The 11402-nt window shown below is 35.5% G+C and overlaps 1 protein-coding gene across 3 annotated transcripts in view; it reads right to left on the bottom strand.

The window, feature by feature from the left end:
- LOC106870828 (uncharacterized) overlaps nucleotides 1-11402 on the bottom strand; it is a 283987-nt gene that overhangs the window by 235251 nt on the left and 37334 nt on the right. The gene's annotated exons all lie outside the window — the stretch shown is intronic.

Here is an 11402-nt window from a genome sequence, read left to right as displayed (position 1 = left end):
GCAATGGCCCAGTAGTTAGAGCAGCGGACTCGCGGTCATAGGATCGCGGTTTCGATTCCCAGACCGAGCGTTGTGAGTGTTTATTGAGCGAAAACACCTAAAGCTCCACGAGGCTCCGGCAGGAGATGGTGGCAAACCCTGCTGTACTCTTTCACCACAACTTTCTCTCACTCTTACTTCCTGTTTCTGTTGTGCCTGTAATTCAAAGGGCCAGCCTTGTCACACTATGTCAAGCTGAATATCCCCGAAAACCACGTTATGGGTACACGTGTCTGTGGAGTGCTCAGCCACTTGCACGTTAATTTCACGAGCAGGCTGTTCCGTTGATCGGATCAACTGGAACCTTCGACGTCGTAAGCGACGGAGTGCCAACAACAAATATATTCATGTGTAAATCGTTTTTGATCATTTTGTTTCACATTTTGCTATCTTTATTTGTTAACTCAAAGTGAGAAGAGATGATTCTCATGCTTTTTTCAGTACATGAGTAATGTAATTACTGAAGCAAGGGATTGGACTGAGTTCACTGAGTGTTCATAGAATTCTACACTTCGATGTCGACACAACACGCATCTATCTATCTATCTGTCTACACACACACACACACACACACACACACACACAATATTCAGCCATTCAGTCAGCGAGTAAAATACAAAACCCAGGACCCTTTACTTTTCCTGATGACATTGGTGCAAGGAAAAGAAGAAGATATCCTCAAACCGGAAACATGCCCAAAAGCTTACAATAGAGGCCCTCGAGAAATAAGTAATGATGTTAAACCGAACGGTCGATGAAGTCTTTTTTGTATTAGTTTGCATATTGGTTGTTTGTATGTGTATGTGTGTATATTTTGCATATGTCTAGGAGTGGCTATGTGGTAAGAAGATTGCTTCCCAACCACGTGGTTCCGGGTTCAGTCCCACTGCGTGGCACCTTGGTCAAGTGTCTTCTACTATAGCTTCGGGCCGACCAAAACCTTGTGAGTGGATTTGGTAGACAGAAACTGAAAGAATCCCGTCGTATACATATTTATATATGTGTGTGTGTGTGTGTGTGTGTGTGTGTGTCTGTGTATGTGTGTCTTTGTGTTTGTGTTTGTCCCCCACCACCGCTTAATGTGTATATACTGTTAATAGGCCAATAACTGCAGTATTTGTCCTGAGATAACAACTTTTATTGGGCGTGCTGTGTTAGAAAACATCGGAAGAAGAAAATTTTCTAACAGGGAGGATGACAACGTAGTTGCTTACTAAGAACAAATGTTATCTGTACCTACCGTGATAGTGGAAACAAATTACACTTGGTAAAGGATGTTTTAAAATCTTGTTTGAATTTGGCGTGAAAGTAGATGATGCTTTTGAAAACTTAAACTCTTGTAAGGTCGACAAAATTATTGAAGAATATATTGAATAACTTTGAATGAACCGCTCTTCATATATACAGATGAACGGCTCTTTATATATACGTTTCATCAGACCGATTGTCCTGACGCTATACGTAATATTTATCTGAAATATTAAAATTTGTTTCCATCCTTCTTTAGCATTTTTCATCTTTTTGCTTAATTTTATACATATATCATCATATGGGCGAGTACGTATTGTATGCGCTTATGTAGTATATTTCAGTTGATATCTTTGTTTAACCGGTGAAAATGTACGTGCAAGTATGTATACACGTACATATGTTTGTAGATATGTGTACATATGTACATTTGTGTAAGCGTATATGCAAGTTGTGTAGCTCTTGTTTCAACTCTTTAATAACTTAGATTATTTTCAAGTAATAGCTCTTTAGTGTAACTGTTTTAACATTCTATTATATGGGCTCAGTTCTCTATGACACATTGTAATATGTGTTTCAGCCTATGAAGTTGATAATATGTTATTACTTGTATAGTTTCATGTCATTTTCACAACCCCGCCTCTTGCTTCTTTTCGTTGTCTTCTGTCTTATTTTCTGTTTAAATATATATATATATATATATATATATATATATATATATATATATATATGCGCAGTGTAGGAGTGTTTATAAAATCTTGCGCACAATACATCTGTGGAGCAAAGTGGAGTGGTGATGCTGCTTACAGCTTCCTCTTACGTCACTAATATGTCTTTAAGATAAAAAAAACGACTATTACAAAAATCTCATTTCCGTTCTACTAAAAATCTCAGACCTTGTAGTAATACATAGCATATTTGGAATATATGTTATCGAAGATAGTTGCAATGTTGTTAATTTCTGCCTTGAATAGCTCCTACTTATGCAAACATATGATTACCTAACTTCTTTCCGTAGCTAAATAGATTCAGTATACAAAAATGGTTAGAAAATTAAACGGAGTTTCGAATACATAGAGCCTAAAATCTAAAAGATATCTTACTATGCCATATATTTCAAGATCACGTGAGGTCCTGAAATGTTCCTGATTTGGGGTAAAATAAAATACAGGTAATTATGATTTTATTCAAAATATTCCCCCTCTCAAATTCACACACTTACTGCAGCGGTTCTGTAGTTTTTCTAAGCTCTGTAAAAGAACTCGGAAAGTTGGCTTCCAAACAAGCCTTCGCGACATCCTTAAAGCCAGGAACTTTTCAGTACCCCCTCGTACGTGACAGTTCGAATGAGTTAAAGATATGTGAAATTTAGGAATTAATTTGACTTATCTCAAATAGACTGAACTGAATATCAATTTTAAGAAGTATACCATCATGTTTTAGAGATATAATAAACTATCATTTCAATTAAACTCAATCCACCATACTCTTTTAATTCTTTCAGTAACTGGACTACGGCCATGCTGGAGTATAGCCTTGCAGAGTTAATCGAGCAAATTGACCTCGTACTTATTTAAAGCCTGGTACTTATTCTATTGAATCGTTAAATTACGGGGGCGTAAACAAACTAACACAAATGTTCAAGCGACGGGGGAACACACGCACACGAATATATGTGTGTGCGTGTGTGTGTGTGTGTGTGTATGAATGTATGCATGATTGTATGTATATTTATGATGGGCCTCCTATGTTTCCGTTAATTAAGTTCACTCATAAGGAGCTAGAGTAAAAGACACTTGCCCAAGTTGCCTAGCAAAGGGACTGAAACCAAAACCGCGTGGTTGCGAAGCGAACTTCTTAACCAGTCAGCCATATCTGTGTGTTTATTCGCCAGTGAGATTTTCTTTTTAAGTGTGAATATATATTTTACTGTGTTATACAATTTGTCATTAATTTGCCTATTTTTTACGAAATAATAAATTGTAATGAACTTTACATGAATGTCAAACGTATGAAATGGCTCTGAAACATTTATACCTGCGAGAAGAGTCTTATTTATATTTTTTTATATATATTTATTTTGATATTTAGTATTTAAAATATATCTAGATTAAGATTCATGTTTGCTTAGAGCATGTGAACTCCTAGAATATGTGCCATCTGAAGTATATACCGATATATATATCTATACTTTTATTCTTTTATTTGTTTCAGTCATTTGACTGCGGCCATGCTGGTGTACCGCCTTTATAATATATACATGTATATATATATATATATATATATATGTGTGTGTGTGTGTGTGTGTGTGTGTGTGTGTGTGTGTATATATATATATATATATATATATATATATATATATATATATATATATATATATGCATACACAGGTATTCATACATACATCCATACATGTATGTGCACGTGTGTGTATGCACGTGCGTGTATGTGTATATCGGTGTGTATACATGCGTGCTTGCGTGCGAGAATACGTGCGTGCATATTGAAGATTAATTGCAACGGAATTTATGCCACCGACAGTTGCTTGCGATATCGAGCGATTTATTATCAGTTAGGAAAAATGCTACTATATTTCACACGATCTTATAAAATGATGGAGTTATTTCCGTACAGAAACGAAATTTAGCAGTGATTATTGTTGAAAATATGACCAAAGCAAGTTATCTAAGAAAATATATTTCTTCGAAATTAGCGATTATTAACTCTTATACATAAACTTGGTTTACGGACGTCTGTGACTTTCATATAACCACCGAAATATATTCAAGAAATTCAATTAATTTTTATAATTATATTCTACATTTCTTCAATCATCCGATTAATTCGCTTTTGTTTCATTAGCATTATGTTATTAAATCGTCGTACTATGTTACTGCTAATGGGTTTTTGTTGTTATTTAAAGAAATCCTTAACCCATTTAACTGCGCAATTAAATTTCCTAGTTATTTTAGTAAGGATGTTAAATATCTATCAAATATTAGAATTGGCATTTCCTGCAAGTCATGTTGCCTCAATAAATTTTACATATCTCATCGAAAAAGTTATTTCAAACGCGACATTCGTCAACAAAAGATAAATTGGTGCATAAAACTTTGCCACACACAGTTAAGTGAAAATATACGTTTTTGAGTGGATATGTCTGATTTCTGCAGTAAAAAAGTTGAACAAAATTCTGAAAGGAATTTTCGAGCTGGCAGAATTGTCAGAGCGTCTGAAAAAATTCTGTGCAATATTTCCTTTGGCTCTATACATTCTGGTTTCAAATCCGGCCCAGATCAACTTTGCTTTTCATTCTTCCAAAGTCGATATTATAAAGTACTGGTCAAGTACTGACATCATTGACATCGACTACTCCCTCTCCACTCAAAATTGTTGATCATGAACCAAAATAAGAAACCATTATTATTATCATTTAAGACGGGGAGTAGGTAGAATTGCTAGAGCGTTGGAGGGAAACGCTTTACAACATTCGACTCTTTACGTACTGAGATCAAACTTGCTTTCCATCCTTTTAGGATCAACAAACCAAAATACCAGTCACATACTAAGGTCGATGATATCAACTACATTTCTTCCACTCAAATTTGTAAGCCTTGTACCAAAATTAGGAAGAATTATTGGGGTCGATAAAATAAGTACCAGTCAAGTACTGGGTCGCTGTAATCGATTAGCCTTCTATCCCAAAATTTCAGGCTTTGTGCCTATAATAGAAAGGACTACTATATGGACAACAGTTTAAACTGCTGGAAAATTCCTAACATCGGGCTACAAGTAACCTTAGATGTTAAGAACGTTTTCTTGGAGCTGCACTAAACTAGGTTTTATGCCTATTCTACTCATTTGTTGAAACCTTTAGGGATAGTTTCTTCTTCTTCTTCTTCTTATTATTATTATTATTATTATTATTATTATTATTATTATTATTGACTGAGAGAGAGCAACGCATGCCATCAAAGTGACACTGGGGTAAAATATACGAAGCCCAGTATACCCATCATGACTACTCGCCTGATAAGGGTACACCAGGCACATGTATCACAATCATATGTGTGCGACATGTTGATCTCATATCAAGATAAACAGCACATGACCTTGCAGATGAGGCCCAATTAGAATCGACTAGTCCCTCCCCCACAAAAAAAATTTCAGGCCTAGTGCCTATAGTAGAAAGAATTATTTTTATTACTTTCTCTTTATCACAGGTTTTGTTGGAACTGGAGTCTTGCATGCGTAGCTTGCTTACTACCTGCAGCCTACGGTACCATGCTATTCGTTCTTTTCAGCTATCTAATACTTTCCTGATAATTCTGGCCGTGCCAAGGAAGTAAACCTTTTGTAACCTTCTATTCTGGGCACTCTATTCCAATTTCCTTTATATTCCTCTTGATGCCTTCTGATAATTTCCTCATCATCATCATCATCATCATCATTATTATTATTATTATTATTATTATTATTATTATTATTATTATTATTATTATTATTACTAAGGCGGTGAGATGGCAGAACTGCTTCCATCCTATCGTTGCAGTATCGGTACTTTGAGTCTTCACCATTTTTCATTATATTGGCTTGATAGTTCCGGGTCAATAAACCCTGATCTTGAGCAGCCAAAATAAAGTCCTCACTCTCTGCCTTTAGCCCTGAGCTCCGTAGCCACTGATGGGTGTGCTTCTGGTCTACATCAACTTGTTTGCTAGGGGCCATATATTTACCATGCAGAGGTTTTTGTTCCCACCTATCAGCCTTTTGTTCAAACGCATTTTGCCTTGCTATTGATTTCACCTTCTTTGCAACTGCAATTGTCGCACTTCCATCATGTTGTTCAACTTGGGTATTATGCGTAAACTCACTAGAAAATGTTTGCTCTCCCTCATAGCAGAATGAAACTTCTTACGTCTTTCGTGGTTTTCGACGAGCTTTAAGCATCCAGTCGTTAGATGTTTCAAGATATTTTTGCCAGTTCAATTGTGGTATTTTTGTAAGAAATTTCAAATTGGATAAAGCCTCGACTTCCTTTGAGCTGTGGGTAGGTAAAGATGATCTGTCTGCCTTTGGGTGGTGCATCTTATTGCAAGTCAGCAGTTTATGGATTTTCTTGTCAATCTTCCTTATTTCGCTCATATTCCAGTTCAACACGTTGAAATTGTAAATACCAACCGTAACTGCTAAGGAATTTATAGCTAACACCTTGTTACGTGCATTTAACTAGGATTTTAGGACTGCTCAAACTCTCCTGTAACATTCCTTCCTGCTCTTCTCTTTCATATTTGCATGTTGAATGCCAGAGCCCTCATTTATTGCGAGGCATTTGTCAGTTTGTTCCTGCTCGAGTTCTTTTATGACTGTGTCAACATCCAACACCACTAAATGTGAGATCTTCAATTTCCCTTTCTGGAAAGTGACCTTGGCACATTTATTAATATTAAATTCCATCCCAATGTCATCACTTCATGCTTTCACAGTAAGTAATAGTCCTTCAAGCTCATTATCATCTTTGCCATAGAGTTTTAAGTCATCCATATAAAATAGATGACTTATTTTCTTGTCGCCAATTTTATATCCGTGCTCTGTTATGTTAAGTTCACTTATAAGGGGTATTAGGGCTATGCAAAAATTAAAGGCAAAAGTGAGTCACCTTGGAAAATGGCGCAGTTGATATTAATATTCTTTGTGGTCAGTACTTCATTAGAGTGGTATTATTAGAGATTGGTATTCCACACTGACATGTTGTGCTTTAAGAAGTTTGAAATCACAGATGAAATTTTGAAGATATCGAGCGATTTCAAGATCCATAGATGCAGTATGCTGTCAATGGCCTTTTTATAATCAATCCATACGGAACTGAGATTTATGTTTATTATAACAGTTCTCCAGGATCATGCGATTAAGAGTTAGTTTTTGCATTCATATGAGCCTCGTCAGTACTCTTTTTGTTCAGTGGGAAAAATATTGTTCTGTTCCACAAATTTGTGTTCTCTCCACGAAGATGGATGTTAAAATTTTATACGTGGTAGATAGACATGTTATGGTCCGATGGTTTTGGGGAAATTTGGTTTCATTATTCTTCGGAAGTAGGTAAGTAATACCTCTTACACTAACCAACCAGGTACTTTCGTAGGATCTCCTCATAATTTCATTGAATAACTGGACTAACTTTTCTTGTACACAATGGAGCGATGCGAGCCATATATGTGGCACCCTATCATTATCAGGGGATTTCCACTTATGAGCCTTCGTGAGTGTTATCCTTAAGTCTACTATTGTGATGTATTCCCATGCTTGTTCTGGTAAGTTTTAATAGGATCCTTCTGTGCGTCTAATCCAATCTACATTTTCATTGTAAGTCACACCGGATATTTTTCCAAAAGTTTTCAACTTCTTCCATGGAATTCAATGATCTTTTTTTCCTTCCCTATTTCTCTGTAGAATGTTTTCGCATTGGATGTGAACAGCTTATTTTGTTTGTAAAACTTGTTTCCCTTCTCAAATCTTCGTATTTGCTTTAGCTTTTGCATGGACTCTTTGTTGCAGTGCTTCTTTAGTTGAAAGCAGTTCTTCTCTTGGTTAGGATCTATGTTTTCTTTTCATCTTTCTTCCTTTTCTGAATTTTACACAGTTTCCACACATTAGTTCATTCAATATTGATATTTCACCTCTCATTATTACAATTTCTTTTTCAATTTTACTTTTCCAGTTTGGAATTCTTCTCAGCTTTGTATTTCTTTGAGAGTTTATGAAATGGTTCTCTATCATATATTGGTGTATCTTACAACTGCAATCTTATTCAGGATTTTCTGCTTCAGTTCTATCATAGACTCTCTATGTTCTTCAGTAAATGCGTAGTCTTCAAATATTGACTCTTTATCACTTTCTTCGCCATCTTTTTCAGGTTCATCACACTTTTTTCCTTCAGAATTTTGCGTGTTCTGGTCAGATGGTAGTCTTTCAATTGAGACTCGTGGAGAGTTGCTCTCTTCGTTTGGTTCTTCATTTCCTGTCTGTTTTATATTTTCCGCTGCGTGAGTCTTTTATTTCTGAAGATATCCCTCCAAACATTTGTTAACTTGTTTTCGTCTAAATATAGTCTGCTGTCTTGGTTTCGTGTTCTCCATATTTGATAAGAGTATGTGGTGTGTTTCTCTTCAGATTCAGATGGCCTGCCTAACGCATAGTAATAGGCGTATATTACTTCGGTATACTCTTCTCGGGTCCATATGATCCCCTTACATTTTTCTTTCTGTAGTGGATGTGGTGGTGGAGTTGGAGGGCTCGAGTTGAGGCAGTTCCCATTCAAGTGACCATCTAGGGTCGTATTCAGAGAAGAGTTTATGCCAGTGGATGACTTTTCGACCCCAGGGTGGCTCTCTCCTGAGGGACGCGCTTCCAAACTAACTATAGGACAAGCGATCCGGTGTACTGTTGTAGTTTTCCTTTTTGCTCCGTAAGACATATTTGTGCTACATTAAAATTATTAGAATTGAGTCCTGTGTTCCAGATGTAGAGACGGTTGTCGTCTCTGTCACTATTGTCGACTGTCATTAATACCGTTACAGTTACTTTAATCTTACCATTTCAGCATTCTTCATCGTTACTTACCATCAATAGTCCATTGATCTGTATAGTTGTAGCTAACCTTTGTATCCATGACGACAGTATAACCGTTATTTAGTTAAGTCTGCCATCTTTGCTCCTACTACTGCGTGGTATTATTAAATGTTGTTTAGTTTCAACCTTTGCCTTTGTACTTGAGATAATCATAAATATGTGATGATTGGAGGGGATAGTAGGAAGAAGAGAAGCAGCTTGATGAATAGACCAAATTCCACAGGTCTGTAAATAGGTTCAGCAGATGGTGAGAAGGAGATCAACAATGGGGCTTCACATGTCTGTGCGTCAGGAAACAAAAGAAGCGTCACACTCTTGCGGTCAGCAGAGGTCAAATGTGTTTACTACTACTGGCAATCAATGAGGGTGCTGACCCTGGTCTTGAAAAGAACCGATTCTTGTTATGTTTTAATTACTTGTTTTAATTACTGATAGAAAAAATAATAATATATGTACTGATATTTACATCGTTGAAGTTTTGAAATTTTGAATTGTTTTGAATTTTTTGAATTTTTCTTTTCTTTTTGTAGGTTTTGCTGTGGTTTACAGTTTTCATAACTGTGCAGTTTGTATATATTGGTAGGTGCGTATCTCCTGAATTTTTATCGTGCTTTTGATAGTGTTGTTGCAATAAAAGGCATGTTTACTTATTCGAGTAGTCGGGGAGAAAAGAAGGGTAAAATTTTCACAGAAAATTGTAGATACTAAAGATCTTAAAATTTTCTAAAGATGATCGTTTGTATGTCCGAACAGAGAAAACTGTAGTATTCTTGCAATAAAACGGATGTTTACATTTTCGAATACTCAAGGAGAAAGGAAAGGATAGATATTCACAGAAGTTATAGATATTAAAATTTTAAGTTTTTAAAGATGATCGTTTGTGTGTTCGTCCCGAGAAAACTGTAGTTGTGCAAGTTTCTAAACTTATTTTGAGAAAAATTTAAAATACAGGAAATTGTAGATGTTCCAGTTTTTGAGAGTTATTTTTCAGTTGTTCTATTATTATTATTATTATTTTTTTATGTTTGACTTTTGTTTTGCATTTGTACAAGTTGGATCCAAGTCTCACCCAGAGACCTCAAGAGACAACAAGTTAGAAGTTCATGTAGGTGTTATGCCTAGGGTACCATATATTTGGATTTTATTATTATTATTATTATTATTATTATTATTATTATTATTATTATTATTATTATTATTATTATTATTATTATCATTATTATTATTATTATTATTATTCAGTAGTGTTATTTTTGTCACGTGCTTTCATTGCACTACCGAGCGCAGCTCTATGTGCCTTGGGTATGTACTGTAGTTTGTTGTGATGCTCTTATTTTTACTGTATTGAAAGTATTTTACGTGGTTTCTTGTGGTGCTCTTATTTTCACTGAATTGAAAGTGTTTTACGTAGGATATGTGCGGTATGTTATGTTATATATATTTGTAAGTCCTGGTATTTTTCTATCATACTTAATGCGTCTACTATGATAGGAACTATTTCTGTTTTTAGGCTCCACATTCGAGTTATCGCTTTTCCAGATCTTTGTATTTTGAAAGTTTCTCCGTTTCTTTTATAGAAACATTGTCATCTGTTGATATTAATACATCGAATAGAAAGCATTTTTCTTGATGATCTCTGACAACTATATTCGGTTTATTGACCTTAATTTCTCTATCTGTGTGTATTGGAATATGCTAGAGTATGGTTGCTTTCTCATTTTCTGTGACCTTTTATGGGGTGTGTCTATACTATCTCTTTTCTGTTGTTATTCTATATTGTTGGCATAGATTTCAGTGTATATAAGTTCTAATCCTGTCGTGTCTGTGAATATATCTCTTCTTAGCCAGGACTAGGCAGCCGGAGACAATATGATTTATTGTTTCTTCTCCATCATCGCATATTCTGCAGTTACTTGTATTTCTTTTCATTACGGGTTTTTGATGATTTCTGGTGGGAAGGCTTTGATCTTGTGCTGCAATTGAACATCCTTCAATCTCTGCTTTGAGTCTTGAGCTTCTCAGCCATTGCTGGGATTTTGCTTTGTCTATTTCTTTTCTGTTTAGTTCAACCCGATATTTGCCATGTAGGTGATTTTCTTGCCATCGTTTTATCTTATTATCATTATTATTATTGTTGCTGTTGTTGTTGTTGTTGTTGTTGTTATTATTATTATTATTATTTTATGTTTGACTTTTGTTTTGCATTTGTACAAGTTGGATCCAAGTCTCACCCAGAGACCTCAAGAGACAACAAGTTAGAAGTTCATGTAGGTGTTATGCCTAGGGTACCATATATTTGGATTTGTACAGTTTTGTTCAAGTGAATGTTTAAGAAACCATAAGAAAATTATGTGTTTGCTTTAAAATTTGAGATCACATAGACAGTATTTTACGTAGGATATGGGCAGTTCCCATGAGCACTATCTTTTGAACTTCAGCCATTTTGGGGTTTCCTGGAATCTGATCTAGGTAGTAATCAGCCCGTT

Source organism: Octopus bimaculoides, chromosome 1 (genome assembly GCF_001194135.2).
Source record: "Octopus bimaculoides isolate UCB-OBI-ISO-001 chromosome 1, ASM119413v2, whole genome shotgun sequence".
In the NCBI taxonomy this organism is placed as follows: Eukaryota; Metazoa; Mollusca; class Cephalopoda; order Octopoda; family Octopodidae; genus Octopus; species Octopus bimaculoides.
Note: the sequence above shows the minus strand (reverse complement) of the source record. Positions and strands in the feature narration are given on the sequence as shown.